This window comes from Gambusia affinis, linkage group LG14 (assembly GCF_019740435.1).
Source record: "Gambusia affinis linkage group LG14, SWU_Gaff_1.0, whole genome shotgun sequence".
NCBI classification, from domain to species: domain Eukaryota; kingdom Metazoa; phylum Chordata; class Actinopteri; order Cyprinodontiformes; family Poeciliidae; genus Gambusia; species Gambusia affinis.
In genome coordinates, this window is record NC_057881.1 from 12,460,237 (window position 1) to 12,485,758 (window position 25,522).

The 25,522-nt window shown below is 38.6% G+C and overlaps 1 long non-coding RNA gene across 1 annotated transcript in view; it reads left to right on the plus strand.

Annotated features, from left to right (window-relative positions):
* LOC122844214 overlaps positions 1 to 22,852 on the plus strand; it is a 38,488-nt gene extending 15,636 nt beyond the window's left edge. The window contains exons 2-3 of the long non-coding RNA XR_006372830.1: positions 19,638 to 19,756; positions 20,035 to 22,852. This is a non-coding gene — a long non-coding RNA (uncharacterized LOC122844214). The remainder of the gene's footprint in view (positions 1 to 19,637; positions 19,757 to 20,034) is intronic.
* The last annotated feature ends 2,670 nt before the right edge of the window (positions 22,853 to 25,522 follow it).

The following is a 25,522-nucleotide window of genomic DNA, read 5'->3' on the forward strand; positions in this document are numbered from 1 at the left end:
TGTATATAAATTGCTACTTCTTCTACCTGTGGTTCGCGTGATGAAGCGTTTGTTTTTTGATCCCTTGTTTCTCCGGCTTGTTTTGAGCCAGGTATCAGAATTTCTCCTATTTCCAGGTGTTTGAGAGGGAAGAGAGAAAGTTTGAGTACAAAGAACATGTGAGTGTACGCTTGGAAAAAGCGTCACGGTTGCTTCGGGCTCCATGAAAAACAAATAATACATATAGTATAGAAATGTTTCTTACTAGGGCTTCAAGAGATTTGGATAAGTCTCCTGGGTATAATGTAAGAAGCACACACATTTTCTCAAGTCTTGATTATCGGTGAATATCAAATTATTTGTCTTTAATCAAGACACAGATCATATCATTGCCATCTTAGATTTACTCAAGACGCCTCTGTTTTCAAGTATGAGACAGGAAGTGTTGCAAATAAAGTATCAAGGGTTCTGAATGGACAGATTTTCTGTTGCAATTTTAGGGCTGACTGCTTATCTCCAACTTTAACCAATTTCCAACTGCAATGTATAAGAAAAACATTTAAACTATGTTGTCCTAGCTTTGCTGCCGGCAGCAGTTGTATATTAATTATATTAGGAGGACAGGCAAAGTCACTTTTTATCCTTGAAAGAGATGTTGATGATGACGTCGCTTTTTGAAATATCCTTTAGCATCTAATATCAGTTATTAATGTGGTTAGCATCACTAGTATATGTAAAAGAGCTGTCTGTGAAAGTTATGTAAAGAGTATGTAGATTTATTAATTTGTAGATTATTTGTAAACAGCCTGCAAACAGTGCACTGTTCAGTGATAGGTTTCAGCCTAAAATGAAACAAAATCACTCCTAAGCTGGTTCAGATCGGAGTTCACTCAAAAGCGGTGAAATGTGTGACATTCTGGACTGGTCATAAACACTACCTCGCATTCATGCAATTAATAAAGAAAGAAGCAAATCTGCTGTGCTGGCAACACTGACATCTCTCCTAAAGAGGTTTAGTAGTCCTTTCACATGTTTAGATTTCTTTCACTGGCATTTGCTGAAATTTGCAAATGTTTAAACTGAAAGCAGTCTGTCCCATTCCAGTGCAAAATTTTGTTCCGCACACAGGATAAAAATGAAGTAAAATAGTGCCAAGCTGCTGCCCACAGTACGGTTCTCTCAGTGTCCCATGGATCACTTTTTTGTTTTTCTTCATGTTTATTTGTTGGTGCTGTCAGATATTAGGATTTTAAAGAGATAAATCTGCTCGTAGATCACCTCTGCTGCTCTTGTCAGCTGTGATCTCGCTGCCCTGTATGTGTTGATAAAAGACCGGAGCTGGCAGAGGGAACCAAATCTAATTTATCCTTAAATTGAAGGAACTGTCACAGCTGACGTAGTTATAGAAAGAAGAGAACAAAACATCAGATGCACTTCTAGGGCGACGGACAGAAGCGGATAAAGACCTAATGTGTAAACAAGCGAATGTATGGAAACATATCAAAGTACTGACAATTCTGCTTATTTGTAAATAACTGTATGATGATGCTGAAAATTTTCTGTACCCATTTCTCTTCAGTATGCTTTTGGATGTAAAAATGAAAAAAAATGTGGAGGTGAGGAAAAAAAAAAAAACAAAACAAAAAAAACAGACACACAGACGTATGCTTTTAATGACATAAAAAATTATAAATTCCCTCATGGCTCATGCTCCTTGTACTTATCCAATTTGTTCAGTTTGCAGATGATTGCTGTGCTTCCTTAGAGGGAATAAAAGTATAGGGTTTTACTGTCATGAATAATAGTTGAACATAAATCTTTTAGAAGTGTTGAAAGTGTAACTAATTTTCTGCCTTTCATCTTTTAACTGTTCACACTGTTCACACATAAGTCCAACTTTGTGTTAGAGCCGCTGCTGCTCTGCATCAAACAGAGGTTAAATTCCTACTACAAACCAACTTTTGACATCTAACACGTGTACCTGGACAATTTACACTCCAAGATATGAACCAGGGTGGTTGTCCACATTAGGTTATCATTTTATTTCCAGTTAACGCATAAAGAAGGTGCTTGTTGGGTTAAATTGATTTATTCTAGCAAAGATAACAGATTACCACGTTTTTTTGCTTTCAGCTAACAAAATACAATTTTGTGGAAACTATCAACAATTCATTTTTTAGTGTAAAAGTCACCATGAACATGAAGAATAGAGTGGCTTCAAAAAAGAAAAGAAAAGTTACAGCACATTTGTTCCACCACATGAGGAAAGGTCCAATAAATGTGTCAGGTTTTTCTCTGGAGAATATGTATAAATGTTAGTGAATGAGGTTTGTGGTTTTTTTCTTTTTTTTTTTTAAAGTTAATTTAAAAGGAAGAAAGCAATTATAGCTCAGTCAGAGAAATTTAATTTGAAGCCTACGTCAAAGCAAAGTTGATTACAACATGAATGCATCAATTTTAAGTCCTCATAGTGGCTATCTGAGTCACATTTCTGCAGCCTGTGCAGTCTTTTCTCCAACAGTGTCACCTTTGTTGCTCAAGTTGCTATCCACATCGTCCCACTGTCACCCAAACGCTCCCTGAAAGCCACCTCTGAATCACCTGTTAGTCTGACATGTCTGCGGCACAGCGTGGCGCCTCGTGTCACTGCAGAAAGGAGACAAGATAGAAAAGTCCGTCCTCTCCTTTGTTACTCAGTGCTAGACTCCCCTCACCCACCTCCCTCCGACTGTGTCCATCTGCTCATCTCTCAGCGGAGCAGGGTGAGGAGGAGGTGAGACATGCATGCGCAGGCACACAACCACTTACACGGGCTGTAAACATGTTCTCTCCACTGACACACAAAAACCACACACAGAAAGAGGCCGCAGCGAAAATGCAGAGCTCAGCGTTACCTTCCTGTTCTGAAACTGCTGGAGTGAGGCATGAGAAACTCGGCTTCGAGAGCACGACTGTAACCAACTTGATTATTTAAATAAACAAAAAAGCAGAGCGGTAGGTGGAATTTCGGTAGATATTGAATTAATTCGCTATTATTCATGAAACAAGTTTGCATCAGAACGTTTTCAGAAAAGTAAAAAAGGAATATAAAAAAGTTCCAAAAACAGAGGACATGTTCTTCCTGGTAATCTTAAACTGATGGAATAAACTTTTGCGGAGCTGTGCATGTAAAATCATACTCCAGGTTACAGTTCTTAATTGCTATCTGATCGTAATGTCAATCTGAAAACTTACCAAAGTAGACAAGAAGCTAACTGTGTTGTCAATAGAAAGATGGCTCTGCTAAACATCAGTACATCAGAACTGAATGTTGTGTTTTTATTCAAATATGCGCATTAAGGATCACATTAAGGAAGTGTTTGACTGACGGCTGCTGTAATATGATGAAGAACACATGCTCTGCAGTCGCATTGTCATTCATATATGTGACGACTCTGCTCTGATGTTCTACTTGTTATTCTATCGTCATGGCTGATGTTGTAAATTTATGCTCCAGGTATATTCAGTAATTAAATAATCAAAGTTTACACTTTGACCGTCGGTGTTCACCTTAAATTTAAAAACTGGGAAATCCTGCTAAGACAGAACTGGGGAATAGGAGATACGAATTAGGTTTTTATTTCCATTTCATTTCATTTCTTACCTGGTCCTTTGACATAACAGAGCAAACATTTTCACATTCATTTTGAAGAATAGTTTTGGCTCATCAACATTTTTAGATTGTGCACGTAAGTCAAATTTAAGTCCAGAACCTGATTAGACCACTTCATTTTTAAATTCTTTTTTTTTTTCTTTTCTTTTGCAAAGGTAAAGTTGCTTGTGTGCTTCATATCATTGTGCTGCATAAAGCAAGAGTCCTAAAGCTTAAGGCAAAGAAATTACGGTCAGACATTTTCTGGCGGAGCAGAATTTATGGTTTCGTCGATAATGGAAAGTCATGAATACTGACCTTACTTAAGGCAAGTTGGGCCTGCAGCGCCTTAGATGTTGATCTGGGCCCCGTTGTGACCTCCAGGACGAGTCACTGATTTACCACTTTTCCTCATGTGAGGGTGATGGTTCTCACTTTGGTTCAGTGGAGCCTCAAAGCTTTAGAAATGGCTTTGTAACTTTTTCAGTATTAGAGGATTTTTCATGTTACTGATTTAAATGATCTATATTTGCATGCCACAAAAGTCCAGTATGAAACACAGAACTGGAGAACAGCTGTCACCGCACACATTTCATTCTTCCTATGGAAAGAGAGTCCATTCTCAGGCTATGGTTGCAGATGAAGCAGTACAATAACATAAAGGAGCATAATGGTTTGTAATAACAGCCTTGAGTCTGGCTCTATAATTTAGCCGTTGTTTGTTTCCTTCCGTCGTGTTGTTTATGCGAGTCTTTGTGTCGGCTATCACACTTTGAAAAAGATGAAAAGAGGAAAACATTGTTTATATGCGTTTGTACACACTTATTTTTAGTTTTTTGCATCTACTCATAAACAGTCCGAAGCTGCTTCTGATTTTGTTGTCAAACATAGACTCGTAGAAAAGAAGGCTGCCTGAGAGCACAATGAGCACACATCAATCGGCTGCTGCTGCCGTGACACTAACTGTGTGTGCGTGCGTGTGTGCGTGTGTGTGTTGGAGACTGAGTGAGTGTGTATAATAGGTGTGAAAAATCTCATTAATGCAGTGCGGCTGCTGAGCCACGGCTGCTGCTAAGTCCCTTGTATTGTCACTTTTCTCCAGGGCCCCCGAGTGCTAGCTAGCTAACTAGCATCATCGCCATGGAGACCCCGGCAGCTAGTCCTCCCCACTCATCCTCAGAGCTTTCCCCCTTATGTTGTAGACACACACACACACACACACACACGCACACCCCCACGCCTACACACACACACACACACACGCGCGCACGCACAAGCAGTCTCAGTAGCTAGAAGGGGGGCACACACACCTTCAATCTCTTCCTCCCTTACAGCCTCGCTCTCGCTTTTTGTCCTCTGACAAAGCTTGACAAACCACATGTGACTTGGAGGGCTCAGCACTGGGGAATTGTCAGAGGCCCCCCCCCTCCCGTCCCTCAACAATTCATACAAACTCTAAATAAGCAGCCACATTGATTTTTAATGATCGCAGCCCGTGGAGATCCTTGTCTTCAGCAGAGAAGGAGGTAGAGAGAAGTTGAGGCAGAAAGATGATCCCTGGGTCACTTTTCTTTTGTTTTGTTGAAGAATAAATAACTCCATAAGTGTGCATGCTGTGGTTGTGGCTAACAACCTCCTTGTATGTCAAAGGTCTTACAGATTCTGATGTCGTGTCGTTTATATTGCATATGTTATATACAATTTAAAGACGATGCATATGACCCAACATATGCCCAAAGAAATGCATTTAGCAGCAATAACTTTCATCGAATATGTCCAAAATGTGAATATCTGAAGCTGCAGTTCCAGTTGTTTTAGGCCCAGACCTACAGTTTATGTAGGGTTTGGGTCTGCTTTTGTTTATGCGATCAATGTCCTGCTGCATAAATACATTTCGGACAACTTTTATTTGTCTGAAATGACAGCATGGTGTGGAGTTAGCAGCGCTGCACAAACCTCCTGTCTGTGACAGAACCTTTCTGACTGCAGAGAGTATATTTGTCTAATTCACGCTGACTTTTTTCTTACTTTTCCTGACAAACGATAAGCATATTAGCTTATTGGGGCCTGAAACTGAAACTTTTTGATACTTCTTTGTGTCTACTATGTCTGTGCAATGTGGGTCTTCTGATTCATTCACTTGTTTACAGATATGACAGAACAAATTCCCATGTGTGACCCTGCAAGGATTTATCAGAGGTCCAAAGCAAACAAATAAATGGATTGTTAAGTATAGAGGTTCATGTTTACCTCAGTGACTGCAACATGTCCAAATAATGTGGTTGCAAAACAAGTCTACCACGCTTGGCAGTAGGAATGGAATGTTTTTGCAGACGCACTGTGTTGGGTTTTTGCCAAATGTGCGTTACGGCTAGTCTGCTAATATTGTTTTAGCAGAGGAAGTTTCCTTTTGACATCCTTTCAAACAAGCCAAACTTGTTTTCAAAGGCGTGTGAATATTTATTATATATATCTAAAAAAAAAAAAAAAGACATCCAAGCAATGTTAAAATTCTCCACAGACATCTAGAATTACGACACGTAGTATTTGGTGTTCAATGTTTTTAGATCTCCATTAAAAGTCTAAATGCAGACACTAAGCTTGTTGATAACTCAGACAGTGTCTTGAACTACAGTCACACATCAATGTGAATTAATGACCTTTATGAGCTTAATAAACAAACACTTGTTAAACTCCATTCATCATCTGCCTCAGAGATTTGATCAAAATGAAATCATCTCTGTAACCAAATAAACTCCTTAAATTAACATTAAAGGCACAGAGGTGCTGCTGTTTTATGCTGTTTATATGGCTCTGGTTGGAAATAATGGTTCACGCTGACATTTTATGGTTATAAAAACAAAGTGAACTTTGTTGGTATCCAGAAAACTGTCAATGAGCTGCTTATATAGCTAGTAGGTATAATGACATTTTCAACAATATGCGTTGTTTCCTTGATCTCAAATAAACACAAATACAAAGCAATTCTCCATACATTGATATTATTACAGCTATATTACAACAATTTAAAAAAATTTTTTTTTTTAATCATTTATAATGAATCAAATGTCTTTGAGTTCCAGTTTATTTGGAACTCAAATCCAAATAAACTGGATTTAACAGTATTATTTGGATTAAATTTTTATGTGATTAAAAAAATCACACAAAAGGTTTGTGTGATTTACAACCTTTGAATGTTTAACTCTAATTATAGACAAATTTAAATAAGGTTTAGATCATTTACATCTAAACCTAATGAAAACCATAGGTCTAAATTCAGTTTATGAACACGCTTATCATTCTATGACATGCAGTTTCCACATTGAAGTTAGTCTTATTGTTCAGATGCATTTTTATTACTGATGAGAATCCTCTGTACTAAGTGGAACAGTCTAATAATGGACTGCAGATTGACAGAAAGAATGGCTACTTGAAGATAATCGTTGATGCCTTTCCTTCTTGTCACGACCATTGCAAACTAAAAAACTTTTAGAATTTCAGATTTTATAGAATAGCTCATACTTAAATGATTAAGTTCACTGATTATCAATGCTTGTCTTCTTCTTAATTTGTAAACTCTTGTGTTAGCATTGAGAGTGGAGGCAAGAGTTAAATATAAGGCAAATCATGGTGTGTGTTATTGTTTTGAGACGCCATCTATCCAGTTTCTGATTTTTTTTAATGTATTTTAATTTATTTTTATGTATTACTACATAAATTAAATGATAAATTTCTAGTTAAATTGATTTAAAAAAAAATTCCTCTGACCAAATTTCATCATAATGTTGAACAGAATTGGACTTGGAAGATGGTTTGCTAGAGGTGGTGAAGGTAGCAAAGGAAAAGAAAAGTGCTGGGAATGGAGAATGATGGAGGATGGGAAGAAATGGGCGTCAGGAACTTTACATGTTGTGTCATTTTGCACACAGATCCTATGAATGTGAACGTGAAGCGCAGTGGCGCCGACTCCACATATGGAGGTCATTCCTCAGATCAAAGTGTTGCTTCAGCTAATTAATCTATATCAGTGTTAATTAATCAACCTAACCTCAGGCTTTACAGACCACCCTCTAATAAGAGCTTGTGCGCACGTGTGTGTGTGTGCGTGTGCGTGTGTGTGGGTGTGTGGGTGTGTGTGTGGGTGTTCTTGTATGCCTGACAAATGATGATGATGTGCTTTAATCTGTACTCCTGCTGCGGTGCACAAACATATTCACCTGGCTCCACTTTAACATGTTACACAATGTTAATTTAAGAGTGCAAACAAAGAGATTAAATAATAGGATCAAAACTTAAGCGAAGGCAAGCTGTCATATGAGAAAGTGTGTCAGGACAAAGTATTTAAATGGGGGGAAAAGAAGTGCTTTCTTAACAGAGGCGGGAAAATAATTAACCCCAAAGACATTTAGCTAATTAATTCTGCATTGGCTTTAAATGAAGTGGAGCAGTAGCCGGTCAGTAGATCTCATGTAAAATGTATGTCACCTTACATTACTGTGCAAAGAACAAGAGCTGCTGCTGCTGTTTAATATAATGACACATGTAATCTTTAGTCTCCTCGCACCCTGAAGGCACTGCCGAGGAACCAGCCAGCCTTTCAGCCAACAGCTAAAGCTAAATAAACTGGCAGTCTATTTACACAGGTGGGAGCCCATAAAACCATGTTTGCATGTAATTACGTACGTTTATGTTGGTATTAATGATGCATTAACATGGCATTCAGGTGCGAATCGGATTTCCTTTCATGCAGAAGGATGAGTGCAGGAGTGGATAGTGATTTCAGTTATTTTAAGGGCTTTTATTTTTTTTTTTTTTTGCACATGATAAATAATAGTCTGCTCAAATTTGGCTGTTTTTAGAAAGAAAAAGTTAAATAAAGAGAGAAACCAGAAAGTCCTTCAGAGCAACGTGAGCAGAAATAATTAGTTCCAGTAGATTTCTAATCAAAAAGACAAAAGAAAAAAACCCCTTAATAACAAATAGTTAATTTAAATTTCACAAGGGAAAATACTTTCAAAATCCATAAGTATTTTAAGCCAAAATGTGCAATGTGGTTTCATTTCTTTAAAAGAGAAAAGCAACTATCAAGCCTTCTTCTGCTAAAGTTGTCACGGTTACATTAATATCATATATAATGTTTATTTAATGGATTTTGTTGCAGAATTAAAGTAGTCTGACCTTTTGGAGAAAAAGCACAAGAATATCAGAAGTGAACTCTTGCCGAGGATTGTGTGTAAACTAGAAGTTAGTCCAAAAAGATCACAATTTTATCCTTTGGACTCAAGATTTCATGAACTATATTCACACATGTGCACAGAGTAAACGAGAAAGGCCCAGCATTCAGACCCGAGCTTTCTTCAAAGAATCAGGCCACTGGTGGCAGCTGTCAGTGTACCAAAGTATCTGCCTTAGCATTCCTGTGGTTTAACGCTATGCTTTGAAAACAAGTGCTGACCGCAACCCCGGAAAGTGCCCCCCCTTTCTGCTCCCCTTTTGCCCCCCCGCATGTAATGAAAATATTAGCAAAATGCTCCCAGTGAGAAAAGAAGTGGAACAGCTTTTGGGGCCACGCTGCGAAATGCAGAGCAAGAATTGTGAGGAGAGAGCGCGCATGCCTTACATGCAGAAACACGTGTTCACATGACCATACTGTGACACTAACATTCTCTCTGTTTGAGGTGATTAAATATGGCTTTATTAACTCAGTTTTCAATAAACGCACTTTCTGTTCAACTTAAATACTTATTTTTTTGCTTAGGTTTGATTATTTCCTCAATGTAATTATGTCAACGTCAGTGGGATTTGTCTTCTCATCCAATGAGCAGCATTTCCTCGGGCTTTAGAGGGTTTCTCTCGCGTACTGTACCAATACAACATGGTAACACTGCAGCTGACTGCCAGCTGTGTAACTACGCTGTAATCATAAAAGGCCAACAGATGTGGAGTGAAGGACCATGAGCAACTCCAGAAAAAAAGTTGGAACAGTAACCAAAAACAGGATTTCGACTCATTTGTTTTCAGGTCGCCTACTGAAAGTTTTGTATGAAGTGGCCAGATGGGTCCCACCAGTAATCCTGGGCTGCCACTCAAAAACCAGAAGCCATGACACAAATTTAGGACTTTTATTCAGGTGTTTTGCTGTGGTGAAACTTGAAATTGAAATTCATTTCAGAAATAAATCTTAATCCTCCTTGTTTTTATTGTTTTATAATTTTTTTAAATGAAGACAATATATTTACTTCCAGTATTTGTCACATTTGAAGGTTTCAGATTACTAAAATACATTTTAATCTTAACAATAACCTGAGCAATACTATTGAAATTCAAAGTAATTCTCTCCATTTAATCAAAGTCATAAACACCCTAGTTTAAAAGGTTGGATTCAGGTGATTTATGTAAATGTTGACGCTCTTTTCACTCTTTACTCAAAGCTACCAAGTTTGTCTTGAGTAAACAGAATTTGAAATAATTTAACATATAGATTAAGATTGGTACAGATCTATTTAAAAAGCATTCTTTTTATTACAACAGGAATTATATGAGCAAAAAATGCATATAAATGGGGAAAAAGACACAAAACCTCTAAATTCATGTTCATTTGGTGAGTAAGGGAAAAAAAAAAACAATTCAAGAAATAATTATTCCACCGGCGTCACAGTTTTGGGAATGTCTATGAATTTCACACGTGTAGTTTATTTTTAAAACGTATTTTTGAAAATGTTGAAGTATTTTGAAGCCGTTTTAAATAGTAATCCCACAGCATAAACTTTTTAAACAGAGGCTTGTTTCTCTTTGTCACATTTCAAAATGAGACAAAAGCATTTGCCATCCAAGTAAGGCAAGTATATATTGTCTTCAGAAAGTTAGAAAACGGTTACATTTGAATACAATCTTACCTCACCAATGTATATGTTTGCAGCAGTAATAACAATGTTTACAACTTGGGCCGTGATGAGAGTAGTGTGTAAGGGAAAGGAAAAAACAATCCTCAAAGCTAACTATTGGAGTACTAGAAAAAATTATTTGATGTGAAACTTTGCAACTGCATTAAAAAAATTTTAATTTAATTTAAGACTTCACTCATTTCATGGTGTTGCACTTTATTTTCTAAGATAATCTATTCATTAAGCTCTTACTGTTGATATCTTATGCTGTGACCTCTAAAATAAATCCTTCAAATTGCCATGAAGAACAATATCATTGAACAATTGCTGAACAATATCAGCCATCAAAACATATCGATAACTTCTTATAGTTCACATCTATCTCAGCATTACATCTGACTCTTGTGCTGAAAGTAAGAAGGCGCTTGTCACAGCTGAAGATTTTTAGAAATGGCTTTGAAGTTTTATTTTTATCTGACAGCCTCCTATAAAAAATGTTCAACTTGGCAGCACAGTTAACACCCATCTGCTACACACACACACACACGCACACACACGCCCACACACGCATGCACACAGTTAGCCACACACATAAACGATACACAAGACAAGACTACTTGTGAATTCAACCCTGTATACTCACAGATCTGAAGTTGACTGGAAAGGGTGCATAGGTGCTGAGGAAGTGTGCACTTGTTCATGGAGGGAGAAGAAAATATCACCCCCTCTGATGCCAATTGTGCAGTGGGTTTGGGGTTTAACCTCAAGGTGTTCTGAATGATTCTCCGATGTTTACAGAACCGATCCGAGTAAGGAAGACATTCTCTGTCATCTTTCATAGTGACCAGGAGGATGTTGATGTATTTTACTATCTGTGCGCTTCTGTTTATTTTTCACAAATGGAGTCTTCTACGGTACCTGTTGCTGCCATTAACGCTGCATATTGTGTTTTTGTACTTTCGTAAAGGAAGGACTTCTGGCTCAATGTCCCGTGTTAAGCTGTGTCAATCTTTTTGTAGACAGGGCTAGTGCTATCATTAACTTTATGCACTTTTTTCCTGTAGAAAGTACTACTGGTCCACGGCTTTGAGTTTAGCTTTGCCTGTTTTCTGGATACAGCCAGAAAAGAAGTTGTATCCAGAACTATTCCATCTTTGGTTGATTGAATTCCCAGTATCACTCATGCAAACTCACTTTTATGTAGAAAGCACCCCTTACCAGTCCTTTACGCTTGGTTTAACCTTCTTCTTTGACGGTGTCAGTGATGGAGCGGTTGCTGCCATTACTCACGTGTAATCTGTTTTCATCACATAGAAACCACACACATAAACTCCTGCTTCAGTTATTCTGTATTTAATAGTGTCTTGTTGCTAGCACATCGCTACTATTAATCACTTGTACACTTTTTGTTTTCATGACATGGAAAATACTCCCTGCACAGTGCTTCTGTGTCTTGCTAGGTCTTTTTCCTGAAAAAGATAAACTATCGATAAGCTATTACTGACCATTCCAATTGATCCTGGGCCAAATTGGATTCTCTATAAGTTGCTATTTATTGGCTCTGTTCATCTTGTAAAGTCTCTTTAGATAACATTTATCCTCAGTTGGAACTGTAAAAGTAAATTGAATTGAAAGTAAAACTTGATATTAAGCTTATATAATTAAACTCTTTTTAGTAAAACAACAGATTCATAGGAAAGAAATCGTCTCTCAGCCGATCTCGGTTGAGAGTCTGCTGCCTTGTGTGTCACTGTCTTGAGTTCGCATTGAGGTTGAGGTGTCATGCACAAGGCTGCCAAAACCAAATGGCAAAAATGAGTTTGGTTTGACAAATACTGTGCGAAATACTCTGCATTGCTTCATGGTACGAGAGCACTTGACAGGAGAAACAGAAATGCTTTTGGGAAGAATCTGCTGCACAAATGTGGTGCAAATTTATCTGCTTTCCTCTCGGTGCGCTTGTTATCATCTTGTATGAGAGTGCGTTTCTGTCTCTGTTACGGTCAGACAATGCTATTCTAATTTGATTTAATGGTATTACATATTTAGGGCCTTCTGCATGTCTGCTCGAGGAGATTTCAGGCTGCCAAGCAGTGTCGGATTAGCTGCGTTGTATTAAAATTCTAGGAACCTCATATTTCTTAATGTATCATTCGGCAGCTGTAATAAAGACAGCTCTTATCTGGGAAATCCGTCAGCCTGATTTCCATTGTTTTGGTCGGATTCCAGTTTTATTCGTGTCAGAGCGTTGTGTTGTTGCGGCATAATATGAAATCATTTACAGTTGAAACATAATGCCTTGCAAAAGTAGTCATACTAATTAAACCCAAACACATTTTGTAATTTATAGGAATTTTTCAGGACTGACAAGTTGTTGACTTGCTAGAAAGTGAAAATCTTCAAGTTTTATTTGACATTTGCCCGGTATTTAGCATAAGCATCATGTTGCCATCACCATGCTTCACTATGGAGATGTCGCTGCTGTTATCCATGCTAAATTAAATAAACATCCAGTATTGTGACTTCTGAAAGTAATTAATTACATTGGATTTTAATTAAGGGAATCAGAGTAAAATAGACTGAATCTTCACGTCTAAAACTTTACTTTTCTTTTTTTTGGAAATTAACTATATTATTCCTTTCCACTTCGTAAAGATGCACTGCTTTAGCTTTCATCTGAAATCCCTATAAAAAAACAACATTTTTGGATGTAATGAAAAAATGTGAAAAATGTTTCTATTGCTTCAAGTTGCATCTGTTTTACAACACAAACAGCAGCAAAATTACAATACAGTATTATTCTCTACTAGTTCTTTGTCGGGCAAACCTTGTTTGGACGGCACTTCAACACAATAGGAGACCGGAAGTGTTTTAACAGTTTTCTAGTAAAACAAGTAAAACTTAAAGGCCTGCAAAACTCTGCTCCAAAAGTGGGTAAGAGAAAAGGAAATGGAAAAAAGATGAAAAGACACGTTTATTCAGATTGAGTGTTTTTGCCTTTTCTGTTTTATTCTGGTGTTTGGTCTCCCAAAGCCAGAGGCAGAGTCCACCTCATTCGGCGGGTTTTTGGTGGGTGCAGAGTCAAGGTCAGAGGTCATCATCTGGATAGTTTTAGCTATTTGTGAACGTTCCCTTCAGCGTTGATTGAGGTCACGCAGAGCGGGCCTCAAAACCTGTGACCTATAATCCCCTCTGCAGTCATCTGGCTGCTGGCGTAGAGTTTCCATGCAAAAAAGAAAAGGCTTTAAAGACGGAGAAGAACAAAAAAAAACAAAAAAAACACTGTCAGTGGAATCCCACGTGAATGAAATGTTTGTCCTGATTAAATAAAGATTTTCTATGTGATTTATCACATTTATTTGAGATTAATGCAACAAAAAAAGAAGCAAAAACAATGTTTCTGCACCTTGTGGCATAAATGAATATCTATCGTCTATTCCAGCTCAACAACGTATTCCTTAAACATAATGCCAGGCTGGATGGATTACTATTTTTTTCCTATCTCTGTTAATATCAGGTTTATGGAGTGCAGAATTTAATCAAATAACGCAGAGTGACTGTGAGGGAGATGTTTTCTTTTTTTCGTCATGCATTATGCTTCCCCACCCTCTTGCGTCTCTAACAGGATGCAGATGGTGGTCAGGGGACGACCGACGGGCAGTCAGCACTTCAGACTGCAACTCTGACTGAAACATCGTCCGCTGCATTGATTGTGTCCTTCATGCGCTGCCGGTTTTTTTTGTTTTTTTCTTTTTACTGGATGTGTGCATCGGAGAAGAGAAGATAAAGAAAAGGACTCATTTACTCTTCCAATTAAAGAAAGTAAAAAGGGTTCTCGTCTTGTAAAATGATAGTTAGCATGTGTGTTTTTTAAAGTGGAGCTGATGGCTGTTTCCTCTCTGCGAATGTAACCCTAGTCTTCGCATGTCTCCAGTTTCACCTCAGCTCCGTAGCCTGAAGCGAGGCTGGACCGTTAAAATATATTGCCACGGAAGACTTCATTAGGTGGAAGACATTAAACACAAACAATCTGACAGTAAAAGAACCAATTTACCTCGAATCCAGGTGGTCGGGTGGAGCACAACGCTCCCCAATTTTTTCACAACCAGTCTAAGAAGTTGCTTTCAAATTAGCAGGAACATCTTAACTTAGATCTGTTTCAAGTGTAACATGACTTTTAATTTCTCCTGTTTTTCTCACTTTGCCAACCCAACTGGTCGTCCATCAAAATTCTTCAACTAGTTGTTCAAAATGCTGTGACACACACTTTAGCACTTTGATTCATCATATTCACACACGAGCGACACAAAACACTAATTTTGCGCACGTATGCTGATCATGAGGTGAAGCCATTCTGCTTTAATTGACCATCTCACTGCCTTTGCTCAGCTTAAAATAATAAATAAAAAGTAATTAAATGAGGTACCCAAATGTTGCTGCATGAAGTTAATTTGCAAGGCTGACCTGACTCTGGGCTTCATGAATGGCCTCAGAGTTTGAGTCACTGGGAGGAGAGGGCGGCGGGTGGGGGGCTTTTGATTAATCATACAAATCCCCCTCCAAACGCTCCACAGAACTGATGGGATGCGACGTTTCAAAAGCTGTGAGGGTCACAGAGCCTTTGAACTTTGACCCTTGAACCAAGGCACATCACAAAGACGAGAGACAAAAGGAGCGTGCAAACGTTGCGCCTCCAGAGCCGCAGAGCGTGATCGCCCCGGACAGCAACGTCTTACATATGTCATGATTTCTGCTTTACACATTACAACCAAAAGATTGAACATATTTTATGTGAATTTCAGTTGGCAAACCAGCACCATAGTGTAGTGAAAAGACCTCCAGACAATTTATTTTTTTTTTGTTTAGAAATAAGCCCCCCGGAGTTAAAACTTTTTTCTGCCTTTGCAGATGTAGGATTTTTTTTGGGATGTTTCTACTTTCCACATTTACAGAATGACATTTTGTCCTTTGTTGAGAAACAGCTCAATTTCGGTCAGATTGGAACAAGAGCGTCTGTCAACATCAATTTTCAAATCCTACAAGGTTCATTGTCCTACAGAAAGATCTCAAGCTCCATTTGTTGAGACTCTGTGTTTTTCCACAACCTTTAAATCAGGGATTTTCAACTCCATTCATGGAGGGCCATTATCCTGCGACTTTTAGATGCATCCCTGATTCCACAGACCTCAGTAAAATGGCTGACTCATCTCCTCAGTTGGCAGCCAAGTTCTCCACAGTCCTAATGAGCTGAGTACCGGAATCAGTGTGTTGAAACGGAGAGACACTTCAGTTGTAACTGGCTTTCGTCTGGCACTGCCATGTATGTATAGTTTCATGTGTTTTCCCATTAATTCATCTTCCCTTTTCTGCAACACATAAGTATCTTTGGTTTCTTTTGAGCAGAGTAGCTTCTGTAAGGGTTTGTCGTAGATTGCAAATAGGTCTTCATTGGTTTCTTTCAACAATTGCTTTCTTCTTGCTACTCATAAAAACCAGATATGTGGAGTAAATCTCTAACAGTCCTCCTTTCAGCAGATTATCCCACCTGAGAACTAATTTATCTCAGATGTATGACACAATATTCAGATTTATTTTTTTTGCCCTTTGATCTAAACTTTGTGCTTTTCTGGCTTGAGGAATTCCCAGGTAGTATGAGGAAAAAAAAATCATGGCACAAGCATAGTTTTGCCAGGCAATGCATAAAATTAACAGTATTATAACAGTATGATAAAACATATCCCACAAGTAGAATGTGAGCGATGGTTGAGAATAGAGTCTGTTCGATTATCTGGATGGATATAGAGGAGCAAATTAGAGAGCGAGAGAAATGGAGAGCTGGCGGCCTTCCTGTTTGATTAGCCATTAGCCTCTGGTGATGGAAGTTACAGCCAGCGTGAGCATCACTCCGTTTGATTACAGCAGAAGAAAACACCTCTCCCCAGCCAATACGTATCACTCCAGGGGGGTGATTTGGGCTCGCTTCTTTTACACTCCCACTCATGATGTAATCATAAATGCTCTAAGTGCAAACTCCCCCCCCCCCCCCAATAATACAAAAAAACCACCAAAACACACAGTAAACAGTCATGGTAAGTAGAGGTGTAACTGTTTGATTTAAAAGGGTTTGAAAGATTTTTACCAAACTTGTAGCGATTTTTGGAAACACTTTCCTGAGAGCTGAAGTTGACTGATGGCTTTTTTATGCACCACGAGTAATTTTCATGCAGGGAAGGCAAACAATATAAATAAAAAAAAAAGTCCCGAGTGTGAGTAAGAGGGCAGAGCTGAACAACAGAGTAGATGAGTTTTTGGCTCACACACCTCCTCCTTTTTTTTTTCAGAGCCATGTGGTAAATAACATTTTTATGATGCCAAGAACTTTGTGACGGCTTCATAAAACATTCTGGCAGGAAAACAGAAAAGTTGCCAACTTAATGCAGCTGACTTTTAACCTATTTTCCGGGCCGCTTTCGAGGAACAATCTACTTCAGTCTGAAGGCAAAGTTTCAGTCAGAGAGAGATTAATAACTCCTGTTGAGCTCTGGGCCTATTCCTCGACTCACTCGACTTGTCATAGAAACCTTAAGAAAGCCGTGCCCCAAATTAAATTTAATGTAAAGACATGGCAAAATAAAAACACGTTAAGTGGTTTCATGAATAATGCATTACCACTGATATCACCTGAAGCACTCTTTACTCCGGGAGACTCCATGTGCGCAGAGCTGAACACAACAGCTGGCAGTTATCCCCTCCTCCCTGTTATTTTCTTTCTAGTGCAGCCTTAATTTCTTTGTGCCTCCCTCTCCTCTCTTTTCATGCTTGACTTGCAGCAGCTTTTGTCCCGTAGCGGAGCAGCTCATCAGGGGGAAGCGGGGGCGTGAAGGCACGGGGGAGGTGTTGTTGTTGTTGTGGACCGCTGGCCGTACTTTGCCAAAGGAGGCTAAAAAAGAAGACTTCCTGCTGCTCACACCTTCTTCACATGTAAAAACAGCACTTGAGAAACAGCACAACTCCACTCTTGTCTTTCGGATTTGCTTGATCTGTTATTGCTTTTGAGCCAAAACTTTGACTCTAAATGGCTACAACCGGAGTTTTTTTTTTAGTCTCTACAGAAAAGCTGGAGAACATTGCCACATGTTTTTGAATTGAAACTAATCTCGAAACTAATTTGCACTGAATGCAGATGGGGAATAAATTTGCACCTAAACTTTCTGTCACCTAAACTTTGGTCCAGTTTTGATAATTTAGCTTTCCCCCCCCCAAGAATCCAGACTTTCTTGTTTTATTTGGAGATGTCTTCAGTGTTGGCTTCCAAACTTTCTAAAGTCTCTTCTTTAACTTTGTGTGCTTCCTAGACTAATCTTTAGCCATCAATTTTCTATTTGTCTCTTCTTTAGAACAAATATACCCTAACCAGACATTTTCTTAGGTACAGCTTTCTATAATGGGCTTTAAACTGTCAGATTTGCTTGAACATTTCTTGGCATTGATTCAGCAAAGTGTCAGAAGATTTTGTCCTCTTCTGACATGATGGCATCTGTCAGTTGTTGCAGATTTGTTGGCTGTGCATTCAGGATGTAAATCTCCTGTTTCACTACATCCTAAGAGCTACTCTGCTGGATTAAGATCTGGTGGCTCTGGAAGCCATCAGCGTAACGTAAACTCACTGTCCACTTCATGAAACCAGCGTGAGATGTTTGAAGCTTCGTAACATGGTGCACTACCCGGCTAGAAGTGGACGGGATCACTGTGGTTATAAAGGCATGGACATGGTCAGTGACATTAAGCAGGTAGTCTTTGGTGTCTAAATTATGCTTGATTGGTCATAGAACAAAATCAAATTGGGCCAAGACAATGGCCCCCCTACCATTAAACTTCCGCCTCCAACTTGAACTGTTGATACAAGGATAGACGGATCGGCTTTGGTGTGGTACGTACCATTTCTGGCTGGCCATCGTAATGTTGTTTATGAAACAAACAACATTGTTATCATCCATCATTGTCCAATTTTACTGAATCTTTTGGAATTGAACCTTTTCTTTAAATTGCTTTCTCCGAACGGGGATCCGGTGTGGTCATCTGCTGCTGTAGCCTCTCTGATTCAATATTCTGCATAATCTAGGTTCAGAGATGCAATTCTGCACACCTTGGTTTTATTGAAGCTTCAGATGTCTTTCAACTCCAACCAGTCTGCCCATTTTTCTCTGACTGCAGGGTATTTTTGTTCACACTACTTCAGCACTCTGAATGTTTTCTCTTTTTCATACCATTCTCCAAACTAAAGAGATGTTGGTATGCGTGTGCATATGTGTATACTCAGGACAGCCTCTCTGCAACCAACAATCATGCCATTTTTAAATTCAAATAAAATATTTCCAGCCTCACTCTGATCCTCAGACAAATGGTTCTTTGTTTTTGTTTTGTCCAAATCTTGGTAACAAATTTTCTAGCAATATACCATTGCTTATTATAATTGTTTAGTCCCCCCCTCCCATAATCATTGGGCTCTCTTGTGCATTTGATTTCTCCATCCACCTTTTAATTGTCAGAAACAATCTCCAAAAATATCTTAACATTTCCAACGGGCAAAAATTGAGCCATAATATTGGCATCGAGAAGCTCCAGCACCTCTGTAATCACTACCATGTCCGTTTTACAACTGCTGTCACAAGATAAGAAGTATTTATGTGTGAAATATGTGAGAAATAATCGCTTTATTACGTAGATTATAATCACAGGAAATATCACAAACAGCCAAATCATTACTCCTCTTTGTTTGAGGATCCGTCAAACTTCCCAGACCACGTAAAGTCTGTAAAGCAAATGGCTGAAAGCACCAACTACAAACGGGATATGGGAGGTTGACAGACAGAGGAAATGGCTGGATGTTTGTGGTCCTGCCTGTGCTGGATAGTGTCGGAGCCAACCAAGGCTGTAAAAATGCCAGCCTTAACAGGCAGCAGCTTGATTTGCTATTAACGGAGAGCAGCTAGGTAATGAAATGCTAAACAGCACACGCACTCGCGGTTGCGCTGATGGACGCCTGAGACACAGCCTGCATGCAAATGTGGGCCGAAGTATCAGCCGTTCTAATCAGACTCTTTAACTCCCTCCATTTTTTTTTTCTTCCTTTTCCACTGCAGGCCACGTGTTTGGTTCCCCCCAAAGGACCGGAGTTAATTCTGCCCCTGACAGCCAGCGCAGTGTACTAAGCCATTTCTGGATGCTGGAAATTGATTAGTGTGCAGAAGACTTGCCCGTGGTAATGAAGTTAGAGCTCAATCAGTTAATCATGTGACATGTGTGTTTATGTGAGTAGATATATTTACACAAATACACATGCCTGGCTGGATGAGGATGAAGACTTCCATAGAGGCACATACACACACACACACACACGCGCACACGCACACACACACACACACACACGCACACACACACACACACACACACACACCCACACACACACACACACACACAGTGACTTAAGGATATCTTTACTGTCACTTTAGCTAATTTCCTTTCTCCGTTCTTTTCCAGCCCGTCTCTGTCTCGCACTTTCCCTCCTCCCCTCCAGCTCTGCACAGGCCTGCCTGTCCATCTCTGGTATGTTGAGCCAATCAGCCAGGCGCTCCACACACGCTTAATGAGCTCACGAGGGACGTGACATGACTGCAGCGACAAGCGTTCACCGCCTTCCCCAAAAAAGAGAAATAAAAAAAAAAATCAGCATCCAGCTGCCAGAGTCTAATTGTCAAGTAAGTGGGAAATCACTGTAATATGGCAGACAGAGAGAGAAAATCCAGGCACAAACTCATGTTTTAAATCAGCTTTTTTTTTTTTTTTGGTAAAAATAAATACGACTCGTTACTTCAATCTTGAAAACGTTATTGCGTTGTTATATGTAGCATTCAGTTTCTGTCTCTTATGTTCACATTTTTTTCTAATATTTTGTAGTTTCCTTCTCTTTTTTTTTTCTTTCTACCTTGCTGAAAACCAAGTGTGGTCATAAGATGTTAGATGACGACTTGTTCTTGTTGCATTGAGACATTTCATTTCTTGCTGACTGAAAGTAACAAGCCTCATGCATGTTTTTATTATTGTTATTTTATCTCTTTAAATTCTTTCGCCATGTTGAAAACTAAGCACGGTTACGAAAGGCTGTCATTAATTTTCTACAAATTGCTGTGTGAGTTATTTGCATTTTGAGGATTTTTAAGCTACTGTTTGTTGTTGGTTTGATAACGTCTTATGGCCACTTGCCGTTTTAACTTTGGGATCTGATTTCATTGAAAGATCCCAGGACAGTTCTTCCAGTTCTTTTATCAACTGTGTATTTAATTATTTTTCTCTTTCCTTTTTCATCACTTTTTCAGTACATATTGACTAATAATTTTTCAGATTTTTTTTTTTTTTTAGCTAGATCAAAACCAAGCTCAATTTGAACCGTTTTTATCAACACTTGCTAATCTAACGTTGGGACAATTGTTACTGAAAGGCAGAAGCCTCATACAGGATGTGGTTCCTGCTGCCTCTGTTTTATTTCTGCCAAAGTGATCATATTTTTTAAAAGGTTTTTCGGTTGCATTTATGAAATGTTAGTCTCCATGTCCAGAATCCCTGACTTGCTTTCAAAGTTAAAGCTCCCTTTGGTTTTCCCTTGGCGCATCCCTCATAGCCAAGTAGCTAATATCCCCATAAGCACCGAGCGATCTCTGACCCGACGCTCGCCGGCTGAAATGCTTAATATTCCTGTTTCATTTTCTGCTAATTCTCCTCCAGCCTCTCCCTCCCCATTCTTTCTCTCACTCTGCTCTCGTTAGATGCATGTAATTGCCTAATTCAACATGCATTAGAAATGTAGTGTTTAAGTAATCATTGCCGATAAGATGGGGATAACATTTCAATTACCTTGTCTTTGCATTATCTCTGCCGCAGTGTACATAACAATTACATATCCTGGATGACTTGACAACAGCAGCTGGTTTCATGTACAAACTGTAGTCACACATTCAGAAATGTCACTTTACATGATGCTACTTTTTCTTTGTTTTAAGCTACTCGCAAGACATTTTCTGGAAAATGAGTCAGATGCACATTAGTCATCGTTTCTAATTGAGTAGTACTTGTTAAATGGTCCGATTTTTTATTTAGTCTGATGTAAATAATTTCTTAATGTCTTCAAATGCAATCCTTGCACAAGAACTCTGAATGGATTACTATAAATTAATGCAAAAATAAAACACAGGCAAGCAGTTTGTGAAGAGAACCAGGACTGCAACAATCAAACTATATTACTGAAGCTCATTAGTGTAACCTAGTTGTATTTCTCTTTTGCTATAGTTACACAAAATGCACATTACATTAGCAGTCATTTTTTTAAAGCCAGATGGTTAAAAAAATAAACAAGTAAAAGTATTTAGTCAGGCCAGATGCATTACATTGGAATAATTTGTAAGCCCCAATGATGTTTTCTGCACAGATAAGCTGAATTACTATGAGTTGCAATATCTCTCTACTGGCAAATAATGTAAATATCTCAGGTGATACAAGCTATGAAGTTGCAAATTAACTTCATAACTTTATGTCAGTTGATATTCTTGATTCCTGTACATTCTGTGATGTTATCAACCTAGTTGCACATAAAAGACCAACTTTAAACTTTATTTACTGGAAGTATCTTCATTTTTACTGTGCAGCTATCAGAGAAAAAAAATACACCACTGAACAAGTAGAAGTACACTGCAGATACTGTTCAAGACAGAATGATTTCACAGTCATATTTTGTTGCCTGCTGATAAATTTATGCAATTTCAGGAAGAAGAGACAAATCAGTTGGATTATTTTTTTTTTAAACACTGATGCTATTACCTGTAATTTTTCTGAAATTTTCTTCAAATTCAAACTCCCTCAGCAAAAGTTTCACAGATGACTCTTAGAAGCACCGCCAGATGTTTTCTATCAAAAACAGGTCGGTTGCCACTAAATGAGCCCGGATCGCCACTTTAACACTTTCCCTTCCCGGGCTGCACATTTTCTCAAAGGCCATGCCAGGAATGCTGGCTAATGACTTCCTCGTCAAGTCTTGCGGTTTCTCGTTGGATGGTACATGTGGAACCTTGTTTTTTTTAACGGATTACTGCTTTCTTCTTTACGCACAAGTCATCAACAGCTGCAGTGAACTTCCAGCTAAGCCCAGATCTGCTCCCCTGGCAGGCGCCGCTAGTTTCCCCCTATGTGACCCAGAGGTAGAAAAAGGTTGTACGAGACAAATGGAGAAGCAGCAGGAGATTGTACAACAGATGGGATGATAGAAAATTAGATAAAACCTGCACATATTGTGTTTAAAAAAAAAAAAAAAAAAAGAGAAAGAAAAAAAAAAAGTGCCTGTGTGGCATGTGAGCCGGGGCAGTTACAGCCGGATGTGCTTCACTGCCTGAAGGCAGATAGCAATCTTGCAACTTTGAAGTAGCATACTTCGAATGAGATTGGTGATGTTTATCCTCTCCGAAAAGTTCTGTCACGTCGACCTTTAGTGCTACTGGAAAATCAAGACAAAATACCAAGAGAAAACAAACTCGCTTAAGCTGCAAAGTGGCTCTTTTGGAGATTTTTTTTTTCTTGATGAATTGGTAAACAACAACCAGTTATGTTCTCCCCCTGTTCTATTTATGGATTGAATGTTTGTGCTGATTACACAACAAAAGCCCTTTAATACCAGCATGGTGCTGCGATCAGAATAACATAAGTCTATATTCATTTAGAACGCAACACTGAGGTCGACATGATCATATATTCTGCAGAATACGATGGCTGGTCTCATTAGATGCATCGCTTTGGTTCTTTTAGAGCCAAATGAGGAATCTGTAATGGAGAGTCTGGATTGATTTTTAAAGGAATTATGTGCAAATAATTAGGGAAGTATACTAAGATAAATAGCAATCCTGACATTTTCTTTTTTTTTTATCAATGGAAAGTCTGTCTGAGAAAGCGCTTGCTATCATGTTGCTGCATCCGTTTAAGCTGTTGTTAAGAGCCCTTAGGATGCAGGTCATTTTTGACCCTTTCCTCTTCTCTGATAATTCTGCACTTAACTTCTATGTGTTTGACATGGTGACAAACACATACGGATTATCAACTCATACTTGCTAGGGCAATATTTTCCACCCACTTTGACAACCAGTGACTTTAAGTAATTTCTGTCATTTGCTCACTGACTCTTGTATGAAGATGTAGTTCTACCACAACCGGAACCTTCAATATCTAGCAAGTTATTTTCGCAATTTACCTGTTTAGTAAAAGATTGCCCCTCAAATTAATTTCACTCCAGGCTACGGCGAGGGTGAAGTCACCATAATAACCCGATATTGGCTGGAATGCGCAACATCTCCCCTTTTAGAAACTCTCCCAATTTTTCAGATAGCGCCAAGTGTGGAGGGATTTGGCTGAATCATCATTGCTACGTTCGATCTGGAAGGGTTGAATAATAATCCACAAAGGCTTATTCTTTGACTTGAGAGCCACCTTTTTCTGGGAATCTGGAATGATTTGATTCCTTGCTAGTTGAAAATCTGCGTTGAATCGTTCTACACTGAACAGGTGTTTTTCTAACGCAGGTCCTTTTGGTCATCACAAACCAGATGTTCCCTCTGTCCATCCTCCTGCTAGGCTCACATGCTTGTCTTCCTGCTGCCTTTAGTTCTCTATATTAATACTTCCCAAATACACCAGTGAACTCTACTGGCTTTTTAAAAACAAAGCCGCTTGCATACTGCGCTGGTCAGTACTGCAGAAATGACTTCACAGATTCTCTAAGTGCTATGTATTGTTTGATCCAGGGGTGATAAAGGATCCCTGCTTCAAAATGTAGTTTCAGATTTACTCTGTTTGTGAAAACACAAACACACACAAGCGAAACCATCAGTGAATCTGTCTAAACTGAATACAAAACCTTTAACCTCCTTGTTAAAACAAAACGCATGACGTTTTGGTTTTCCCAAAATGTAATCTGATCGATAAATCGTGCATTATCACGTCCCCATCATTACACCCCTATAAACTGTATTTATTGTGGAAACGACATCACCATGAGGTAAAGACATACAAATTGCACTTTTTGTCCTACATTTGGAATTGTTTAATTTTCCTGGCCTGCACAGTAATCTAAAAACTTTCCTGTTAGTATACTCTGGTAAATTTGAGGATTGGCGGTTGAGTCATTGTATTCCCCATCACACCATCACCCGTCTAAATAATTTTGGATGTTTTATATTTTATTTAATTTTTGCATTTGTCAATTATGGCACAAAAATTGTAATTTGCACAGAAATGACAAAAATAAGTCTAATTTTCAAGTTGCTTGTACAAGTTCTGAATATCTGTGACCTCTGACCTGTTTATAGCAAGCCACATAGAAATATGCAAATGAGCAAAGGATGTATTGTAAAATGCTTTGTTTCTTTCTTTTTTTTTTTTTACAATTTTTAAACTATATGCATGATAAATGTGAGGACATTGCACAGAGATATTATAAATGTCATGATACCAGATCAAGTTTCATGCATTAATAAACAGAAACGCTGCTTAGCTGGATTCTAAAATTTGCTATTTGAGATACTTTGAGTGTCAGGCGCTTAAAAAAAACCTCACACAGCAGTTAGTGGGTTCAACCACATATTTATATTTAGATCAGGGAAACCGCAATGTCTTGTTTCTCAACCGTCTCTTCTTCCCTCACATGCAACATGGAAAGAAGTGTTGCTGCCTCACTTTGCCTCTTTTACTATCTTTTTCCTTCGTGGGTATTATTCCGTCACTTTTACTCCCTCACCTCTTAAAACTTTCTTCATTCATATATATATATATATATATATAATTATTATTTTTTTGGTCATATTTCTTCTAAAATCCTTACATTCTCCCTCCCATCAGGTCACGATATTGTTCCTCTTCATCTGCAGCTGAGGTACAATTGAGCTGAGCATATATTCCCCCCAGAGAAACCTTTAAAAAGAGAGAGAGCAACCCC